Here is a 22586-nt window from a genome sequence, read left to right on the forward strand (position 1 = left end):
CATGTATCTACCACTAATATTGATTAGTATACAGGTAATTAAATCACAGAACAACCTGGGAGATATTTGGATCACATTTCTGTACTATACTATTAGTACCCTAATGTAGAATACCAGGCAAATCACAGCCTAATTTTTAAAAGCTTGTGGTTTTCTTTGGTTTGTTTCTGGTCAAATATTTTTCACTGTATCACACTGAACTCTCTTGAATAATACTAATTAGAAGACTAAACAAAAAAATTACAACAAACAAAAATACCTAAACAAACCCCCAAAACACACCAACCTCTATTTTCTCTGGTTTAGCCTGTATATTCAACAGGTTGCAGGCAAAATCTTCATTGGTTCCCCTATTCTATAGGGACAATAACTGACTAAATTAAAAAAATCTTTGAATAGTCTCATCAAAATATTTCTTTGGAATTCCACCTAAGATGCTAAATGGTGGATTGGTTTTTTTTTCAGCAATAACTTGTATTCCAGTAACATTTTAAACTGTTTGGACAGTGATTTTGCAAAGAGCTGTAGTGCAGATCACTCTGCACCTGGAGCTGTGGTACAAGAACAGGTTTCCTAAGCAGTTTACTGTAACAGATCTTCTCAGGGAGCTGTTCTAAACAAGACAATGTTATACCTACAGGTGTAGAGAAAGTATCAAAGGGAGCCCATAATATGAAGGATTATAATATACTATTAGTAAGTATGTATGATCATCATATTATTTTGAAACCCAGAAGTCTGAACTGAACAGAAAAGTGTGTAATATTCTTCCTTTTAAGCCCTCATGCAGCACAGAAATATGACTGCAATACATTTTTGGACAAAGCAGATGGTATTTCACATCTGTGTTAAAAATATATTTTTCCTCCAGCAAATCTTTACTCTGGTCTAGGGGTTAATATGAAAAAATTATCTAACTGTACAAGAGTAACTGTGTCTTTGGAAAAGGTGAGATTGCTCTGGAGAACATCTGCATAAGAGACAGAACAGGCTTTTGCTTAATCCTTGGAAGCAATTCAGTATTAAAATTAACACAGCAGCCAATTCCAAACATTAAATTATTTCAGTCCCTAAATTATGCCCTTTTTTTTTCTTAAGAAAGAGGGTCTTTCAAGAAAGAGATATTGACGTTCCCTTTTAAATGTAAGGAAGCAGATGTAACCCTGGAGTAAACCCAACCTGTATGGATGAAATTGTTCCTGGATTTTCAGCAACAATGCTTCATAGCTAGAGCAACAGGAGGCGGAGGTAGGGGGGGTTCTCAGAGGGAGTTATCCTTGGAAATAAGTATTTGTTATTAACCTCAGTACCAGTTTATATACTAACATCTGCCTTCACAGTATGCGGTTTCAAGTTCTCTTGTGCTCTCTCTGAATGCTCTCTCTTTTTAAACTTCCTCTCCTGGGACTGTGATTCATTCCATATCCCTTTCTCCCACACAATCATATATAAATAAATACAATCTGAGGAAAATATGAAACTGCAGTAAAGACATGAATCTTCCCTCAAGAATAATTCCTTTTTCCTACTGTGCCCCTTTTCACCTGCTGTTTCTTCATAATCCTCATTGTCTTTTGTTATTTTGATAAACCTACTAATACCAAGGAGCCAGCATAATTGCCACCCATCCCTGGAGATAAGAGAGAGGAATGAGTAAGCAGATGTCAAAGCCTCAAAACAAAGGTGACTACAAAGCTATGCAAAACACTGCTGATTTATAGAGGAGACATTAGCATTATCGCAAACTGTTTTGGAAAATGGTTATGCAAAGAATTAACAGTTTCAACCAAAAAGAAGAAAGGAGCGGCAGCTGGACCTGCCTGAGCAAGCATATTAACATAACCCTCAGAGGAAGCCTAAGGAAAAGGATTTACAGTGACAGAACTGAAAGCAGAGGCTGGCAGCTCTGAGCAAACAGCTATTTCTGTTTGCTTGGACACACTGTGGCTGGGGAGGTGAAGCTCGTGCAGTCCTTTCAAATAAACAGCCAGGATACCTGAACGCATCACCATATCATCTTCTAACTGAAATAACTTGCAAACCCACACAAACTTTGGCTAAACAGCAAAGTTGAGACACTGTGAAGTCTACTATTTTTAAAGCCGAAAGACCTTAATGCCAAGCATGTTTGAAAGAAGGGGTTTGGTCCACTTGCAGTGGGAGCAGGGACTGACAGCACATGCCCTACAGGCCTGCTGCTCACACTGCCCACATCCTCTCCCTCTCTCAGATTTCTCTTTGGAGGCTTCAGTAGAGACCTGCGCCAACCCAAACCTCTTCAGGGACTGCCCAGCAGGCACTTGATTGTTTGTAAGCAACTCTGACTCAGATCTCTGGCCTCGGATATTCTGTGGATTGCCTTGCCCATCTGTAGCTTCATATAAAAAAATAACTATTATACGGCAACGTATAATTTACCTGAGTTGACCAGCTGAAAACGTTCAGGTGTTGTTTCTTTCACACCTGACTAGAAACATTCACTACAGACAAATGACTTCTTATGAAACTTCCCCAAGCATAAGTTCTTTCCGGAAGACTCCTAAAGAAACAAAAATCTGATTAGACTACTATTCCCTATTGCCACCTCCAGAGAAAAATTGTCAAGACTATCCCAAAAAGCTTGAAACAAGTGGTATTTTAAAGATTGTTTTAGCAATTTTGTTGATACGGAGACATAGATTTTACTCAATACCTATGACAGCTATATAGTTACAATTTATAAGTAATCTTTTGTGTGTGTTGTTCAGTGAATCACTTGGGATGAAGAAAAGTTAAAACACACTGAGAGGGAAATAGGTGATAATATCACATATGGTTCATAACTGTGGTAGTTACACCTCATGATTCCTGACAAACTTTCTGGAAAGTCCTACTGAATTTTACCTTCCCTCTCTGAGATTTAAATTTCAAAGTACTAAAAATTTAAACAACATAAAAGTAAGCAGTAAATACTCACCTACATGATTCCACAGGTTAGGGCTTGCTGGATTGAATGAACAGGTGAGTGGACAAAATAATTAACCTTGTCTGGAAAGGCAGGGCCCTGGCCCAACCAATTGGGATTTGCCATTTGGTTAAAACCTTAGCATAATTATAGGGTAGCTGATGAAAGGCGCCTCTGTCACAGCTGATTGCAGGAAGTAGTATAGCGACACATTACCTGTCAGAGGTCTTACACAATGTTTTATAGTCTTCTAAAGAAATGCTTTGAAAGAGGTTGAGGTTTTTTCTAAACTAAGAAATATTTCACATTTCAGCTCAGTTTTTCTTTTTGATGCAGCAGTGGTTTGACCAGTGGAGACAGGAGGCTTTTTCATGGCTGTGCAGAAATGGGGTAGAGGGAAACAAAACTGCATTCTGCATTCATCAGTGCTGGATGGGAAACAGGGTCACAGGAGGAGATCCTCCACTGGAACAGGTGTTGAGGTTGCTATTCTTGTAGATCACTGAACTGGGCACCACATTTGGCCCTCACACTGCTCTCACAGAGACTGGGGTAGGACTGCTGAAGCATCCCTAACAGATGCTGATGTAGGAATGTTAATGCCCCCATAAAGATAATTGAACAGCCTTCACTATCTGCCACTGAACTCCTAGCTCTGATTAGTCTCATTTTGGGTTGAGGACTTCCCACAGCAGTGGGACGTTAGGTGGTACCACCGGTTAGAGCTGATTTGAGCTCTCTGTTAGACTTACAATGTGGCAATTTAAAAACTGTTTCTTTCCTCCCTCAGCATAAAAACACTTGCCTTTGGAATTGATTTCAGTCTCAAGAATTTTATTTCAATATTGAAACATTTTGTCATTTAGATGTCATACAATGTATTTTCTTTATGTATTATTTTTACTAAGATTTTGGTACTCTGTGATATATCCCTTTTACATTGCTATAATCATAAATCCCCAAAATGGCAAAATTGTCAAAACAGTAAATTTGTCTTATTTTTTAAGGTCAGCTGTAGAACAATGATTTTAAATAACTATTTAGAATAAATGTTTATAAAACTGTCCTAAAATTATGGGGAAAAGTAACCTAAACCAGTTTGCTATGATGAAGAAAGAAGATGGAACACAATATTCCAAAATACATATTTTCACATTAACATTCCTCAGTTACCTGCTACTGTACATTACTCTCATATGACATGAGAATTTTACAACAACAAAGATTGGTAAAAGCCAGAGAACAATGAAAATAAAGCTTTGGAATTTTAAGTGTTAATACTATAATTTGGTTTTGTCTGGCTTGAATTCTTCTGCCAGCTGTTTTTGTAAAAGCAAATAATGTCCTTCTTCATGGAAAATATGGAGCCAGCTTCATGTGTCAGAAGAACAGTGAAGATAAGACAAGTAGTAATGAGACCATATAGGTCAAATTACTGTTGAAAGACTCATGGCAGCAAAAGCTGTTGCTGTTCTTTCACACTCTAGACTGCAAGGCTTTTCCACTTCACGTGTAGTAGTGGTTTTCATTCCTGTAATGTCACATCTTTATGGTACAGGATCCACTCCATGGGATTCTTAACAGCCAGAATTTCATCTGGCATCTTTACCACTCATTTTGTGGTCTAGCACTCACTTCCCTTGTGAAATAGGAATTTTCTCCCAGAATAAGCCAGGTATTGCTGACTGCAGTATTAAATAAATGAAATAATTCTCAACATTTAAAGGAAGTACTGTTGTGCTTGGTGGAAGTGATGGTGTGGAATAGAATAAAGTCAAGGAGCCTGAGGAGATACAGAAATGGGTCTGCAGAGGTATGGGGAAAGAAAGAAAAAGAGGTGCAGAGAACTGTCACCAAACCATTCTTCACACCTCATTAACCTACTGGTTTGTCTCAGATATCCCTCAACATCCCCTCTGGCTTCTATCATCAAACTAATTCTTTCAAAGCAAGACCTGCAGTCGCTGGTACAGAAGGTTCCCATCCCCAGAACAAGCCCAGCAGAGGGTGATCTTCAAATTACTCACTGCAGTACCTTTTTCGTCTCTGTGGGCATTGCCCCACATTAAGAACAGACACATTGCCCACTGAATGTGTCTTCGGATGAGACTGCCAGCAAAAGCATTAATTTTGTTTGTGTTTTTATGGCATCTGTCTATTGGGAACCGGAGAGGAGACAACAGTGTCACACCCCACAGCTGCCAGCCCATCAGCAGAGACTAAAATTTTTCAGTTGCTACTGAAACAGATGGATTCAACCCAATAACCTGATGCTAAGTATTTCTGCACCTCTCCAAGTCGTAAGGGTATGGCTGTTGGAAGACTCCTGATTTTGCTGTGATGTAACACAAACTGGAAGGTGTTCCTGCTGGCTGTGGAGCAGCAGAAAAGGATGAAAAAATATGAGCTGCAGCTGGTAGCAAATAAGAGAGGAGATGTCTCCCCAGATGGGAAGAGACGTGGGCGTAGTTACACAAATAATAGCCAGTTTATATCATTGAATGCTATAAATAATTTTTTTTAAAGCACAGAATGTGCAAAGGCAGAGGTGGCCCAAAGCTTCTAAGCAGTGTTGGCAAAAATAAAACTCTGCCGCCCCAAGTATGAAGCATGGAGGAACCGCTCCTGTTATTAATCGGTGTCTAAACTCGACATTGTGATTTTGGCGGAATGCACACTTGGTGGAGTGAAAGGATGAAGAGGACTGAGCTGAGGATTTGGTATCTCCCTTCCCTTTTCTTCACATGTTCCCCTGCTCCCCACACAGATTGAACGGGCAGCTTTCAGTCCCACACGGGGTCCTGCAGAGCAGCCACGCTGTTGTCTCTGCAGAGCTTTTAGTTTGGGCACAGCAACACACTCCCATAGCCCTGATTTTTCCTGTTCTGGCATATTTGCATATGCAAAGCTACTTCTAACTTGTGCTTTTCTGTACAGGCATCATGGCTCTCCCCCAGGAGGCCTCCTACAATGTGGCTTGCACTCGGTGCCTTCCAGAACTCAGAACTAAGCTTTTAAAGGAAACATAGAAGTCTCTTTTGCCTTTCCTCCCTCCCACCCCCCCCCCCCGCCCTCCAGTTTTGAATGACTAACTCATTTTAATTTTGAGAATGACATAACTCATTTACATTTAAATCTTTCTAATCCCTTGCCAAGCTGCCATGACAATAGGCACTGTAAAAATTAGTAAATAAGAATTTTCTTATTTACCTGATTGCCTTTCATGTCTCATTGCCTTTTATGTCAGTCTGTGCCGAGGCATTTTCCAGTTATCTCTTCAAATGTGAAAGCTAAAAGTAATTGAAGTGAAATGGTTTTATGTCAAGAAAGATATGTTCTTGTGCGTCACCTATACATATTGAAAACAGCAGCTTTAATAAAGGAAGGAAGAAGGAGACACGCTTCCCTCATCCAGCTCAAAAGCAAAAAGGTTCGGGAGACAAAACCCCAGCTTAAACCAACAGCAATAATGCAAACTGCTTCTGAAGCTTATCTAGTCCCAAATTCTCACTCATGAAAATCCCTAGAGTGCAGGTAGCTGTGGCACATCTGTGCAAATTTTACATCAACAAGACCATATTCATTAATATAGTCAACATCGGGGATCATGCCTTTAAGAAGGAAAAGACCACTGTCTGTGCATTGATGTGGATGTCTAGGGAAGGATCCTTTCCATATGGACAGGTTCAAAGCACACATGGTGAGAAGAGAGGGATGCACACGTTCTTGCCACAACAGCACAGAACTACACCACACTGCATCCCTGCCATTGTAAATTCTGGAAAGCATAAGAAGCACTTACCAGTCTTCCCTGTGCTCCTAAGTCCTTGCTGTTGTGGATATCAGGACCACTGGATCCCAGCAAATCCTGCTTCTTGTTCTCATCTGCCAGTCTGTCATTTTTTTTGTGCCAGAATGTATCTTAAGGGCCAGAATCCCTTTTTTTTTTTTTGTGTTACGGAAATATAAACCACCAGGAAGTCATTCATGTGGTAGACATGCAAAATCTATGTTAATGTTCTTCACCCACATTTTTCTAAAATACTAATGTTTCTATCAACCATGCCATGATCTCAGAGAATAATATACAGTAAAAAATAACACATTTATACAGACCAGGAATAAACCATCTTTAGTAAATAATCTTGATCATCTCCTCAAGCACAGAGATGTATCCCTGCCCCAAGCACAGACACATGGGAGGCTCATGAGGGAGGAAGTTTGTTTCCTGGCTGTTGCTTTGCAACAGGTTGCATATGTGTGTAAAAATAGGCAGACAAGAGAGCAGGAGAGGAGGAAGGAGACTGCCTGGAAACAAGCTCTTGCAGCTCTGGCTGGGATGACTAAGGTGTTACAGTCCCTTCCTGCTTTCCCATTTCCTGCTGGAAGCTCTCTACCTGTGCAGCAGAAAGAAGTAATACAGATGTAGGCAGCATTCCTGAGGCAAAATCATCTTTAGCTGTATCTTACCTGAACACAGCAAGCCCTGGGCTGCAGCATCTGGGAGCAGGCATGCCAGTGGCTCTTCTGCCGCTAGGACACATTTCTAGCCATGAGAAACTAGTCAATGTGGGCTTGCCTGAATTTCTTTGAGAAGCCTGTATTCCCACATATTTTCTGTTTAGTCCTGTCCTTTTTTTGTTTGTTTGTTTGTTTGTTTTTTGGGGGGAGAGATTGAAATCCTCTGTCAAAAAGAAGTTTCATCAAACAGTTCCCATCCAGCAGTACTTTACAGTGTGTTTGATTAATAAGTTTTTGTTCTCTTCACCTTTGAATGTATCGAACTTGATTTGGACTTTGATCTCAAGGATTTTCCTCTGAGTCCAGTTTGAAGTTAAATTAGCTCTTTTTTCTGAGTATTCAAGGTTTCCCTGCTGAGTCTGCTTCCTCCCTACCCCTCTTCTTATGAAGTCGAGGAGAGTAAAAGCTCATAACTATTTGTGCACTGGAAACAAGTTCTGAAATGCAAGTACTAAAAGATGATAATCAATCTTTGCCCTGTTTTGCAAGAATTTCAAGGGTTCCACGGGCCTCTTTTTTGTTGTTGTTTTGGTTTATTTACCTAGTGCTGGCTTACATATAACTTCTGCAGAATTCAGAAATAGATTAGTTTGTATTTCTGACTAGAAAATAGTTAGAAATGTTCAGTCTATCTTGCACAGACTTTACTAGAGGGTATTCTTTATTTGTTTTTGCCAGAGTGATAGATGAATCAAACCCAGGGAATTTCCTTGCAATTTCCATATTAAGAGCAATAATAGCAGTAATTGTAAATCCAGTTTGACAAAATCATTACGCACTCGTAAAATAATTTTGAGAAAATGAATTAAACAAATAAGAATCCCAGTTTAATAGACTGCTTGTAGAAACAGATCCAGCTGTCTGTTGCCTTCAAAAGAGTTAGTCTAATTTACTAAGCCTGCTGAGAAAAGTGCTAATTGAAGCACGTTATAAATGTTCTGTGTGAAGATGACTACCTGCTTTTGAATTAAAAACAAAACAGTCAAGGTTTTCCACAAGGGCTGGAGTAGGAGACTGCTTACTAGCTAGTTCCTATACCAGCTGTTTCCACACTTAACACAGCTGGAATGTGGCCTCAAAGAAAATCTGCATTATAAACTGCCTCTGAACTGCTTCACCTGCTTGTGAAATGAATTTAAATGACTTCTGAAGGCTGCAGAGGTAGCAGTTCATTTGGATTGCAAAGCAACATAGAAAAGGTGAGTGTTATCCCAGGTTGGGAATCTGCATGTTAAAGGCATAAAAAGAACTGCTTGGAGTCATAAAGACTAGTGCTAAAACAAATTCAGGAAGACCCATGGCAAGTAAGTGAAATGTTGATTCTGGGCAGCAGTGTCAGTGCTCATGGGTTATTTATATTACATAGTCTTATGATGTTGTACATTATAAAAATCATGTTAAATTTCAACATGGCATGGCCAATATTTTTAGGCCCTCGAGGAATAGCTTTGGGAAATGATAATTTCTATGAGAATTTCATGTCTAGACTACATTTGATTTTCAATAGTTTAATACTTTGCAATATAGAAGTAGAATTTCTGGAGGGCATTTTTTATACTCTTCAACTAGTCATTTGGGAACCATTACAGTTTTTTCTGTGCTTGACTTTACATGAAAACTGTCTACATAAAGATGATAGATGATCTTCTGGAATGCCTGTACAAACCAGAGTGAATTATTTAGTTCTGATTCTGTCTTTCAGACCCCAAATACAGGTGTTTGAACTTGCTAACAAAAACAACTGTAATTAGATCATTATGAAGCAAACAGAACGTGAGAGTGAGATAGAGATTAAAAAGGGAAAAAGCTTTGTGTAGGATTGTTTTAGATGGTGGGGGTTTTGTTATGTTTTCTTGCTTCTATGTTGAGCAAACAGAGCTAATCATCTGGGACAGATGTTTCTCCCCTACTGAAAAAGAGGAAAGATCTTGCAAGCTGGAGAAATCCTACAAATGTAGGAATTGCACTGTTATTATATCAGCAATGCAAAAATGTTAAGGAGCATATCCTTTCCTGTTGTTTTACTGCACCCAAATAAAAGAGGAACTTAATAATGGATTAGACAATATTTAGAATTTTCTATTTCTTAAATGGGGATTTTATCATACTATTCTTTCAAGGAAAGATTAATGCAATAATAATTAATTTTCAAAATCAATTTTCAAAGTCAATCACATGCAATTTCCCCAGGATACATGAACATTGTGCAACCATATTCTGTAGCCCACTTTTTATTTTCTACTTCAAACAGCTTTATAACACATAATTGTCTATAACCCAATGTTGGATATATCAACAATGGGTTTAGAGTCGATTAATATACATCTTGCTCTGATCCTGCCTTAAATACCTGCTGCAGCTTCACACAGGAGGAAGTGTATTTACACGATAAATACTAAAGCATAGCACCTATCCATAGCAGAGAGAGAAAGCTGTTGTATTAAAACTAGTCCAGATCTACTTTCTGTAGACTCAGTCTGCATCAGCCACTTTAGGCCAGGGTAATTATTGCGAATCAAAACATGCCACTCTTTTTAATTAAAAGATTATTAATTTATAGTTTTCCTTTGGCCTTAAACATCTTCTTGCTTGTAAACATTTCCGTACTGGTATATGAGCAAGAAGATTATACTGAAGTAACTTGTTGCTGAGAAAATACATCAGAAAGATGTAAAATGCCCCTAAATGGCAATGCTTAGTTGCTTGGCTGGTAGGTTTTGTTTGCTGTAGTATTAGGACATGTGCACATACACATCACAGGTAGAGTTCTGGAGAGGAATATATTCATGTGTATTTATGTTGATATGCACCTTACCATGCACAGCCTCGTCAAAATCCAACAAGAGGACTACCTATGTCTTCAGACAAGTTTTTATTTTTTGCTTGTCATGGTCTACAACACAGATGGCCTGCAAGTCTGACAGAGGTCTGGCCTAGGATGAAAAAAAAATCTCAAATAGAATGAATGACCAGGAAAAAGCTCATACAACTTTTTTGATGTACTCAACAATGTGTACTTTAGTAGAAGAAATCAACTGATCAATTTCTTCTTTCTGTAGAATGCCAAAGATGCAGCAGAGCATGGAAATCAATACAGTTTCAGGAAATATAGCGTGGTAATACTGAACAGGTGAAGGACAGTTCCTTAGTCTTTAGAGGAGGGTATTAGGAAAACATGGTAATCATTTTAATAGGCAGGGAAATGGAAAGTATTAAAAAAAGGATGAAAGAATACTAACCTTCTCTGCATCCACTAGGGGTTAGACAAGGTCTAATGAACCCCAGTCACATTAACAAAGATTTCAATCAAATATTAGAACACTTTGTAGCAGTACAAGCAGAGAAAAGGTAGAACACTTAATCTAGGAAAGTTGGAAAATCATTTTAAGTATAATTAATCCTAACTTTGGAAAGCAAGAGATAATCAGATGATCTCCAGAGGACCCTTTCAGGATTGTACTCTGAGTTCTGCAGTAATCAAACATCTCCTTGACTTAGAATTCTTGCCTTTGATTTGGTTGATACGCAAAGCCTTTTGGCTGCAGATATGTCAGACTACATTATAATTCAAGAAATTGGACACATTGCAGAATTGCTTGCTAGATAAAGCCTTTAAAGGCTGCTCACGCTTTCACTCCAAATCAGTATAGAAATATGAGAACAAAAGTCATTTCGAAAACTCCTTCCAATTTCTGGTGCTGTGTATTTGTCTGCAGAAGCACTAAGAGCTTCTTACATTGCCTTAGCCAGTGTAAGGCTGAGTCAGAAATTTTACCTAGTGGAGTCTCAAGATAGGTACTTAGGCATTGCACCACCCAGAATTAATGACTATGTTTAAAAATATAGGCCCATAATTTTTTTTGCATTTATTTCCACCTTGAGCGAAACCAAACTTTGAACTTCTGCACACTGCAGCCAGTAACACTAGAATGAGTTAAACTTCAAACTCACACTTGATCATGCTTCTGCACTATAGAACTCATGCATAAGACCACACAAGGCAATGCTATGCAACTAGTTCAGGGCTGGTTTGTGTAGCCTCGCAAAGAATTTTTAGTGTAGCAGCCAGGTGTTTACTCTTGCATGCAATACAGAATTATTAGGACTTTAAAATGGTTTTAAACTCTACAAACATAAGATATAAAAACCCACTAAAAGCCATTGCAGGCATTGTTGTAATAGGTAGATGATCAAGATGTGAAAACATTAAAGTCTTCCTAAAACCTGTAATCTTTATCCCATACTTTAAAAATACTGATTCTTTCTCTATCCCTTCTCTTAATGGATTCTGAGTAACTATAGTTAAAGCTAACTTTTTTCCTCTATCATGGCACCACAACTAAGATGAAAGTTCAATTCCAGTCTACTCAGTTAGTATCTTAGCTACCTGCTGCATCTCATAAAATTAGTATAGTGACTGTTCAGCATTCTGTCATAAAATTTGCAGTACAGCTGAAAGTAATAGAGTTAATGGCAATGAAGACTGAGCTGTTTTCCCACTCTTCAGGCAAATTAGAGCCTAATAACCTTAATGATACTCACAGAACATTATGGGGAATTTTGCATCCTGCTGCCTATTTTTTCCCACTGGATAAGCTAAAAGATTACTATAGTCTATTGAGTGGCCAAATTGATACTTTATCTCTTTAGGATGGGATTTCTCTCAGCCATCTAAAAGTTAAGTACCTTCTCCAAGGCAGCTATTCCAGACACTCCTTATCATTGACAGAAAAAGACAGAAAGCAGTAGAGCACGACTAATCTCATCTATGTACAGCATCTTTTAGATTTATCCTTGCCAGGAGATCCATTCTCCCTGTAATGACTAACTCATAGATACATAGCTAGGTCCACAGACCTAATGCCTAAATGGTTGAAGTTGTAATAATTGAATGCCACAATACAGTTTATGCAGGTAACTTCAGGCATTTAGCTGAGGTGCCTACGTTAGGAATGCAGTTGTCATAAACTCGTTCTGCAGGAACCTCCCAAATTCATCTCAAATCATGAATGATGGGTGAGAGGGAGGAATCACCCTGCAGAAAGCCTGCCTCTCTCCATTGCCTGCAGATGGTACCTAACAAGAGCAGGCCTCTAATTAGCGCATGAAAGGTAAGGTATGTAGATGAACTCAAGACCTAAGCAGTCAATTATTCACACAAAATAAGAAGTAGTTTCTCTCCTTAAGAGATGGAAGCACTTTCTGTACTATATTGTACTACTTAGGACAATGTGAATATCAGCATACAAATTACTCAATCTGTGAGTAAGTGCACAGTCTGAAGCCGTGCTAGGGACCCACTGGGGCAGGAGCTGTCTGTTTTAGAGGCTTATCTACATTTTCTCCAAGATACTGCATAATTGAATAGTTGATGTTTAGCCTAATTTTCAATGAAACAGGATATTTTCTAATAATTACCTCCTTAAAGGAGAAAGAAAAGACAAAAAGTAAAATTAAAACATGGATATTGATAACTTTTCCAAAGAGCATACAGAATTAGACAGTTTAATCAAAGTATTACCTGTACAAAGTTAGCACTAAAGATGCCCACTATATAAACAATTCTTGTCAAATTGCTGTAGTAATACACTGGACAAGTTATTTTTATAAAGAATAAAAATTGGACATCAGCACAGTCATTAACAGGGTTTGAGCAGCGACTGGAGCAGATTCAATAATAGAGACTCAAAGGAAACATCCAGAAACCAGTAGTTTAAGGAGTTCATACCTACAAGAACAGGCACACAGACGTTCAAAGCTGTTAGCATTATGAGTTATAGTAGTGGTGCTAGAAATCTAGTTTTAGAAAATCAGGAATATTAACAAATCCTCAGTGCCATTGCCAAGTTCTTTTTTAATATCCCCACAACATAAACTAAAGAAACAGCTCAAAATTAGTGTTACAGATTGACTAGCCAAAGATTGACCTAAAATTCTTTGCAAGCAAAGGAACCACTTTCTTGATTTAGTTTACTTTCAAAAACAGACACTAAAGCAAACCAGAATAAAGGAACTGCTCCATAGAAACCCAGTAACAGGTACCATTCTGTTCTACATCAGTTGGCTGACCTTCCATTTGACTTGAGAATGAATGTGTGTTGTATCAGCCAGTCATGAAGCAGGAGGGGGAAGAAAGGAGCCACCATTTCTTCAGTCTCTGAGGTAGAGAAGTAATAGGTAAAAGTGTGCCTGAAAAATCACCCCGTGCACTGCCCCACGCCTTTTAAGCAGCAATTGAAAACACAATATACGTTTGCTTTGACATACTTTGTATATCACAATGAAAGTATATATCTGCAGAACAGGGAGAAAAATTACCCCCGTTTTTTTTTATTCAGCTAAACTATAAATTGCCATCTGGAAGCAGGAGTCATAAAATGTAGCAAAATACGTAATGAAAACAGACAAGCTCAGGAAGAAAATTGGTTTGCACCATCCTCATCATTGCTCCCAGAGTGGGTTCCATATCCCAGCAAGCTAGGATCCATCTGGGAGCTGTGAGAGCATACACAACTATTTTATGGCAAATTCTTCCTTTAAAATTTAACTCGCTACGCTGGATTAGCAGCTGGCACTTAGCAAACAGTGTCTACGCTCTACTGATTTTACTTCCTTTATAGCTTTCTCTGTGACTGCCCTTGAGTTAATGGTTACATCACACAGGAGGAGGGTGGTACTTGTCATTAATTTCCCAACATAGTGAACATTGTCACATGCTGGATCCTAAGCGGGTCTAAACCAGCCGAAATCCTGTGCAATTAACTTTGGTCCAGCACACAGAAGCACTTTGACAATGAGCATCATTCTCCCCATCAGTTCTGTAAAGGGAGGATGGGAGAATTCAGATGGATGATATGAAACAACCTGGCATCTTTTTACAGATAATAGCACTCCAGCTGCAAGCGAATGTCTCTGCATCATACTGCAGGGATTAGAAAACTGAAGAATGAGTTGTGGTGGCCTAAAATGCTTCAGTATCTTTAGTTCTCATCCAAAACAATCCAGCCATTAGTAATTTGCATATTAAATAAAATATTCGCTTTTTTTCTTATACAGGAACAAGGTGTCAGTTTAACATCTTTTACTGAAAATATCAATGATATTGAGGTTAATAAAATTTCTTTCCTTGAATATAGCTGGCAGAATCTTACAAGTGAGATAAAGTCTAATAGGCCACCTGGTCTGTTCTTTAATAATTAGCATATTCTTTTCAAATACTTCCCATAGAACAAAATAATCTTACAACTTTCCTTTTACTCTCACATTCACCAGACTTTTCCTCCTTTCCTAGGTTTAATCCATTGGTTTTGTTTATAACTTTTTTACATCACACAGGACAGTTCCTCCCTTTCCTTTTATCTACACCAGTTTTTATGATGGCCTATGGTTTTGTCCTCTTTTACCACAAATTAATGTATAATCAGTGATTTTAACCTTTTTTTTTTATGTATGTGGTGGTCTCTTCAATACCTGTTCATGTTCTTTTTCCCTAAACTGCTTATAACACTTACTTTATTTTGGGTTAGGGTCCTGCTCAGATCAGGATGCAATATTACAAATGTAGGGCTACTGCTTCGTGATGTCACATCACTACATAAAATCTGATTATTTTTTTTTTCCCCAGTTAGATGAAGCCACTAGTTAGGTTGGCTACAGGTCTTTGTTATTCTCTTTTAGCATTTCTTTTCTTAGATACAAGTCTGAAAATACAACACTGAGAAAATGCTTTGTATTCTTTTTCTCCAACAATCTTTCTTTCCTTGAGGGAGAAAGATTTTTCCTCCTCTGATTGCTACCACTGAGTTTACACTATATCCGCTGGCCTGTGAAACTTGAGCAATTTACTACAACTAATTTCCTGAGAGCTGCTGCTAGATCAGAAAATGTACTCTGGTTTACAGCAAATGCAATTTAGTTATTCAATGCCACTTCTTGTCTCCAAGGGAAAATCAAGCAGAGATCTTTTCTTGCTTCTATATGTGAATAACGGAGTTTGTTCTTCCAAAGTAAAATTAAAACACTGAAGAACAGAAATACAGGTTGAAAAAAATCAGCACCCTCTTATACCACAAATTTTCTTAATAAAGAGGAGAAAGGAAGAGAACTTGGCCTTACATGGGAAAATGAAAGAGCAGTTCAGAAATAGGATAGGAGGTCAAAAAAGATAACCCAATGGTAAAAAACTGTGGGTTGTTCACAGAAAGGAACAAAGAAAAGAGAATGAATGTAAATTGACTGAGGAAGTCGAGCAAATATATTTATTTACTCTGATACAGCTGATAAAATACCTTGCCTAAGGATCTGATCCTGTGCCATCAAAATTAACTTTTTTTTCTTTTTTTTTTTAATTGACTGTGCTATGAGTAGATCCAGGCTCTAGACTTACCTGAAGATTTAGAATGTAAATAATTTAGTGGAATAGGGCTGTTAAATCACCGTGAACTGAGGGAGAGGATTACTTTGTAAATGGGTCACAGGAACAACTGCTCTGCAGAGATGCATTTTTATGAGTGAAACTTGGAGTGAAAATATTCTCAGGAGCCACAGGAAGGCAGTGTGTAACAACTTCATTGTAGCTTTGACAGCTTCATGCCCAGTATCTGACGAACGGACTTATAATATCTATCAGTTGTTCTACCTCAGCTTAGCATTGGTCAAATGTTTTTCAGTGGCACGTTATTTTCAGGCAAAAAATATTGACTTTTGATCTTTTGCTGAATTCTGACCTTATTGTTCCGATTGCTATAATGTAAATGACTGATATAATGTAAATTTGCATGTATATAATACAGGAGTGCGTGACATTTACAACATTTCCGTCTTCAAAGTGTAGGCAGCTTTCTGTGAATACCCTGAAGTGACTGCAAAAACATGAATTTAGGTTAGTAAAGGATGACATGTGTCAAGCAACAAAATGCCTAAAGCCACAAATATTCAAGTGCCTTTCACAGTCCATGTTGGCCAGCTGGCCTTTTGTGGGGGGACAGATTGCTCTTTAAAGTTTCTTTACCACAGCGAGCAAGACCCATGACTACCAGACAAAATCCCTGCTCTTTCCTGCCTTTTCAGTGTCAAGTGTAAGATATTTTGAAAGGAACCACTCCAAGCCTGCTTGAACACCATCTTCCTTATTCCAATCCTCCTCTAATTTTCTCATTATCCCATCTTTGTCTTCATGGACAATTGCAAGAGTAATTAGCAACTACTATTCCATTTGTGAACAGTGGGGGATTTACAATTATAGAGGGAAGTGGCGTGGCATTAGTGTATAAAATCCCTCAAACAGAGGTACTGAATGGCTGGCGTGTGTCCTAGTGGAAGGGCTTAATCTAGTCGTCCTGTCCCCAGTGCTCACCCTTGATCTATTTCCATCTTTAGAGATTTGGCTCTGCCAGCCTGTAGTGCTGGGTAAGCTGAATTCCCTGCATAGTTGATAACCATGTCTCTGACATGTCTGCACAAAAATTAACAGCTTGAAGATTTCTGCATGGTGAATTCACATTGTTACTGGATCCATTTTCAAAGTTTCTTAATGTTTGATTTACCTTTTGCTTTTTGATCACCATATTTCATAATAAAATCATAATTTTCCCTCCACCTTTAGCCTGATACTCAGCCTTTTTGACATTAAAGTGATCATATGAACTTTCCACGTATTTTACTGTTTTCCAAAGGGAAGAATACATTCTATTTTGAAAGTCATTTTTCCAAGTTCATTAGTTAACATTAATAAAAATTTTTCATTATGCAAATCAGATTACAAGCCCATTAGCTATTGTGGCCATTGTTGGTATTTTTAACTAAGTCCTGCAGGACAATGTGGAACAGACTCACACAAAGGTTTCACTTCAAGATAGAAAACCTTACTGTCCCACTCACCTCATGAGATATATTCCAGCCAAGCAGAAATTCAGAAGAAGCTGTGTTTGCCGATGAGTCAATGTGTAACATTGAACTCTGCTCGATAAAGCCTTTCAACAGGCAGTATAGAGAATTCTTGCAGAAGTAAAGCAGCAAATTGAGGGGGAAGAATAGTTTTGCTGAAGCAGTAGCAAACACAACAGTGGCAGGAGATAGCAATGTTTTGTTGCGTTTTTCAGCTTATGCGTGGTATGAAGGAACAGCTGGCTTGTCGCCCTTAGAGAGGAAGGTTTTTGAGGTGTTTACTCTTTGTGATGTGGAAATATAATGTCATTCAAGCCCCAAAGGGAAGAACCTTCAATTCTGCTTAAAGCCAGTATACTTGGTGTCTGGTTTTGTGACATTTTTAAATGATAAACTTTCTATGTTGTCTGAATTGTTGGTGAAACTATAAAGTCTGGTATTTATATAAGTATGTATAAGTATTAAATACAATATTTTCACAAATAAGAGAAAATTCAGAGACATGAATTTTCAGAAGCTTTGTTCAGCTTGCAAAAAAAAGCTGTCCAGCTGTAACTGAAACTCATCTGAGTTTCCTAGGTGAGATTTTCTAATGCAGTTTCCAGTAATTTCTCTGTTCTTGATTTTGGTAGGATCATCAGAGTAGGATATGTTGTGGCATTTTTGCTTTTTCTATTTTCAGTTTTTTAAAAATGAAATTATTGTAAGGAGCACGGCTGAAAGAAAACTGTCTCCTTTTTTTTTTTTTTCCTTTTTTTTCTTTCTTCCTTTTTTTTCTTTCCCTGAGAGTTTAAGCTGAGTTTATTTAGGTTTTAGGCAAGAATCATGGAAAGGTGCTGGTAGTTGTTAAGGAACCCATTTCTTTACCTGTAGTTATCGGTCGAATTCAGGTAGTATTTCCCTTTCCTATTTTCAGTGCTATAATCACTGAATTACCACTCTCAATATAAATTAAACTGGAAGGAGTAAGGTTTGGGCCCACTTAAGAATTTAAAGCATTTCAAAGCCTGAATTCTATTTAAATCAGTTGTAGTCATTTGGTAAAATACATTTGTAAACACAGATCATAGTGTCCCCATTATAGACATCTCTAGCTTTGAAATGTTAAATTACCTCTGCACAAGTGGTAATGACCAAATTACATGTAGCATGCTGCAGAAAGCATCAAGCAAATGTTCTAAATAGTAGTTTGACTGCAGTATTCAAAGTGCAGGAGTTAGAACTGCTAGAAAAGCTGCTTTGCAATAAAAGATGGCACTACTTTTAATTAAATATATTTTTGAGATATATGAAATTGTTTACTTTTTCTCCAACATAAAATCTCAGTAAAAGGAGTACAAAAAGTTGCAACAATATCAATATAGTCTCAAAAAAAAAAGTTTAAAATGTATTTTCATTTTCTATTTAGTTAGAATTTAAAAAGCTGAAGGCCAAATCATCTGTCAAAATGAAATAGCTATGAAAGGATTTTTTCATTTCCTGATGGAAAAAGACTTCATAGTTTTTAAAGTGATAGCCAGAGAAGCATCTGGGTTGCATTATCTGAATCCCTTGGAAATAACTGCTGGAAAATGCAGTTGGAAATTAAGATCTCTCACAGTCATTCCAAATCTTTTCTTTTTTGACCCAAGCCTTGCCTTTTGCCTGTGCGTTTCTTTCAGAAGCCCTGGTGCTGCCTTGGCTTTGAGGGTCACATTTGACCCAAGGCACAGACACATCAGTCTTAGCAGGAGCAGGATTATCTCTTCTCAACTTTGCTTCTCTACAGCTGGTGGATGCTCTGAGCAGAGGTCATGCCATGGCTGGAGCCTTTCCCTTCAGGGTATTAATCCCAGAGGGGAAGGTAAATTAATTCCTAACCCATTGCCTGCATTTCTAGCCTACCTGTTGCACTTTTCTCTAGTTCCTATTCATCTCCCTAGGAAAAGGAGGAGTTATATTTTGATGGCTAACGTTTTATTTATGATCTAATTTAAAAAAAAACTCTTGTATTCTCATTTCTAAAATCTTGCTCTGTTCATTTGTCTTATGGGCTGCTTTATGCTGCAAACAAGTCCAAATGATAGTAAAACCAGATTTATCTTAACCTACATTCCCACAATGTGGTGGTAAACAAGGATACAGCAGGCCCTGCTCAGGCTGTAAAGTGGTTTTTTACATCAAAAATACTTGGTGTTATAACAGCCAAAAAACTACTCTATTTTGTACTTTACTCAACTGCATAAAAGATAATTATAGTACCTTGATATAAATACTTCCAAGTAATAGCACTTTTTATAACTGCTATTAACATATGCAAACACAATGAGCTGGCAAAGACTAACAAGCTGTGCCATTTTGTATCATTGGAATCTATCTACGTGCTAGCATGACATTCTTTCCCTGTGTCTCTCTAAGAGAGGAACTTGACTTTTTAAAATCTCGCTACCATTAGTATTGTCATTAAGTAGGAAGTCAACATCTTGAGTGTGTGTCAATTCTGAGAGGGTTTTTTTTTTTATTGCATCTAATACTTATGATCTGTTAAATAGATATTTTAATGCATACAGTGCCAGACCAATGGAAATTAAAGTGCACATTAAAAACTCAAACACACAGTCTTGTTATCAAGGCTAGCGCAGTTAAGAGCAGTAGCTAGTAATGTTTATAGCTGGCTTGTCTGTGTGTGTATGCATAAATAAATCTGACAAATTGAGGAATATATCTGTTAAATGATGATCAGTATCCTCCAGAACATCTTTTCGTAGATACTCCTCACATAGTTCAGCTATTTTTTTTCCCAAAGGAAGCAATGTATATTTTAAATTGCTTCCTGTGCCTGTGCATAAAGCTCTTGATTTATTTATTTTTCTGGCTACTTAGAATGTTAGAAGCTTTGTGCTAAAATGTATTAAAAATGAGGGGACTGTGCATAAACTAAATTCCAGGGCTTTTAGATGCTAGTGGTTCTGAAGGGTTTCCAAGCTTGTCAACAGAGAATTTCTGTGGTAAAACTACTTTTTTTCTTAATTTAGCTTATTACTGAAAGAGGTTCTCTCAAATCTATTTTCATTTTCTTTGTATTTCTATTTCTCTGTGTTCCTGACCCCTCTCTATTCAATCCTAAAGTTAAATGAAGGAGATAATGGTTTAATACATATGTAAATACAAGTCAGAAGAATAAATTGTATTAGGAATAATAGGTGCTAGTATTTCTGCAGCAGGTGTCATGAAGGCAATGAATTTAAAAACTTTTTGAAGATAAAGAAAACAACCACAGAGTTCTGTATGGCCACCAAATATGTTAAGAACTGAAGCCAGAGCAATTCCAAGAGATCTTAATCCTAAACTTCATCCACGGCTTACAGAGCCCTCACCTTACAGGGAGGATTTTGTCTTTATTACTTGTAGGCTTCAAAAAACTCATGTCCTGCCTTTCTCAAAATAAACATCCAGCTAGAGCGTATTGCTGGGAGCTTGAGCCTCTTTCCTGCTGCACCAAGACAGGAGAGGAACCTACGGCACAGCATCCAAAGCTTCTGATGGATTTGTCTCACCTCATGCATAGTGATTGTTCAACAAAAGGGGTTTAAACACTTCTCTGCTGCCATCTGGAAGGCACTGATGGCCTTTCAGTCTCTGCCCAGTCTACCTTGGAGCTACCCTCAACCTCAACCCAGGAGCCTCATGGTCCTTGCCCAAGAGACATTGCGGGGTTGACCATCTCTAGCCCTGCCTCCTGGGTGGGTCCATTGGGCCCCACTCTCCATTTTTGTCTCCAGCTTTTATCTCCTGCTGCTCCTGAGTAGGCTCTCTGGACAGCCCTAGGACCTGGCTCATTACCTTGCCTCATCTGGGGCTGTCAATGTGCCCTGTTACCAGCAACTGGATCTACCTGCCATGTCCAGCCCCTGTGGGATGGCAGCTTTTGGTGAGGGCACAGCCTGTCCTGGGGCCACCTTCAACTCCCAGCTGCCCATCCCTTCTGGAGTAGCCAGCCTTCATGTCCCCAGTACCCTCATCTTTGGCTGTCTGTTCTGAGAAAATAAACATGTTACATGTACAAAGATCAAAAGCTCAGTGTTTTTCCCACCATTGTAATGTTTCAGCAAAAGTACTTCTTATTTTTTGCATTGCTATTTAAAGATTCATCAAGCTTAGTTTGAAGTGCAGGAGGCTTGGGTTTAAGTCTCTGCTCCCAAACAAGATCAGCAAACAGGTCTTTCAAACACATTTGCTACTCTATTGAATAAAATGAGACAGAATTGGGGTTTATCAGTATTAGCTTGGTCTCCCTCAGATGTCCAGGAAACAGGCTCTCAGGACACCTGGCAAATCAGTCTCTGGCAGTCAGAGAGGTGAAACTTCCAGAGAACACATCAAGTCACAAATGTGAAATAAGTCTCCAAGTTGCCAGGTGGCGAGAGGGGTCAAGGGGTGATGAGACATTACTAAGAAAGCCTGATGTGCTGAAGGAATGCAGCAGTCTAGAGCACTAGGTAATACCTGAACAGAAGGTTTTTAGAAGTTTAGTAATATCAGCATGCTAGATGCAAGCATCTTAGCTCACTGTGGCTGCTACCAGTGCACATTTATTAGTAAGCACAGCAAAACAAACCACCTTTGCTGAGTGTATCAGGACGTAGACATTTCTTTTCTAAATATGTATATACGCAGACTAAAATCAAAAAATGCCAGTGCAAACAATTATAAAAACACTTGTCCATGATTCACTTGTCTATATACTGTATATTATAACTGCCCTGTTCTTTCACAGGTTTCTCCATGGGGGTGACAGGTATGACACAGGATGGACAGGAGTCTTACATCCTTCTGGGACAGCCGCTGGAGGCGAGGTGGGATATATCTGAATCCCACCCTTAGCTTAGAAATGACCCAGCTCAAACAGTAGCAGGCTTAAACAAAAAAAAATGGAAATTCATGCAAAGTGTTTTTACCTGGCTCTGATGTGATCTGCTGCTTACAAGGTGCTGCAGAAGCAAGCTACTAGAACTGCCTGTTCCCAGGCTACCTTACCTTTATACTGACTGGCAGAAGTCCAGTTCTTCCAGTCCTTCCCTAAGTGACACAGAGTGAAGTTTGTGACACACGACTTATGCCCAGATTCACTTGTTACAGCATGTACCATTGCCATGGTAAACAAAACGACACCAACCTCCTCCAAGCACTAGAAATCAGGAGGGGTGAGCGCTCTTGGAATGCTGACGGAAGCACTTGAGTGTTTTGCAAAAACTCA

General features: G+C 38.5%; 1 protein-coding gene across 2 annotated transcripts in view; it reads right to left on the minus strand.

Moving 5' to 3' along the window:
• The window catches only part of LOC138716588 (hyaluronidase PH-20-like), a 46491-nt gene extending 24179 nt beyond the window's left edge, over nt 1–22312 (minus strand). The window contains exon 1 of one of the 2 annotated variants that reach the window (XM_069849755.1): nt 22288–22312. The gene's annotated coding sequence lies outside the window, so the exon portion shown is untranslated. Of the gene's footprint in view, nt 1–2956; nt 3040–22287 lie in introns of those variants that run through there. The other variant, XM_069849754.1, reaches the window with a different exon arrangement.
• Between the last annotated feature and the right edge of the window lie 274 nt (nt 22313–22586).

This window comes from Phaenicophaeus curvirostris, chromosome 1 (assembly GCF_032191515.1).
Source record: "Phaenicophaeus curvirostris isolate KB17595 chromosome 1, BPBGC_Pcur_1.0, whole genome shotgun sequence".
Taxonomy (NCBI): domain Eukaryota; kingdom Metazoa; phylum Chordata; class Aves; order Cuculiformes; family Cuculidae; genus Phaenicophaeus; species Phaenicophaeus curvirostris.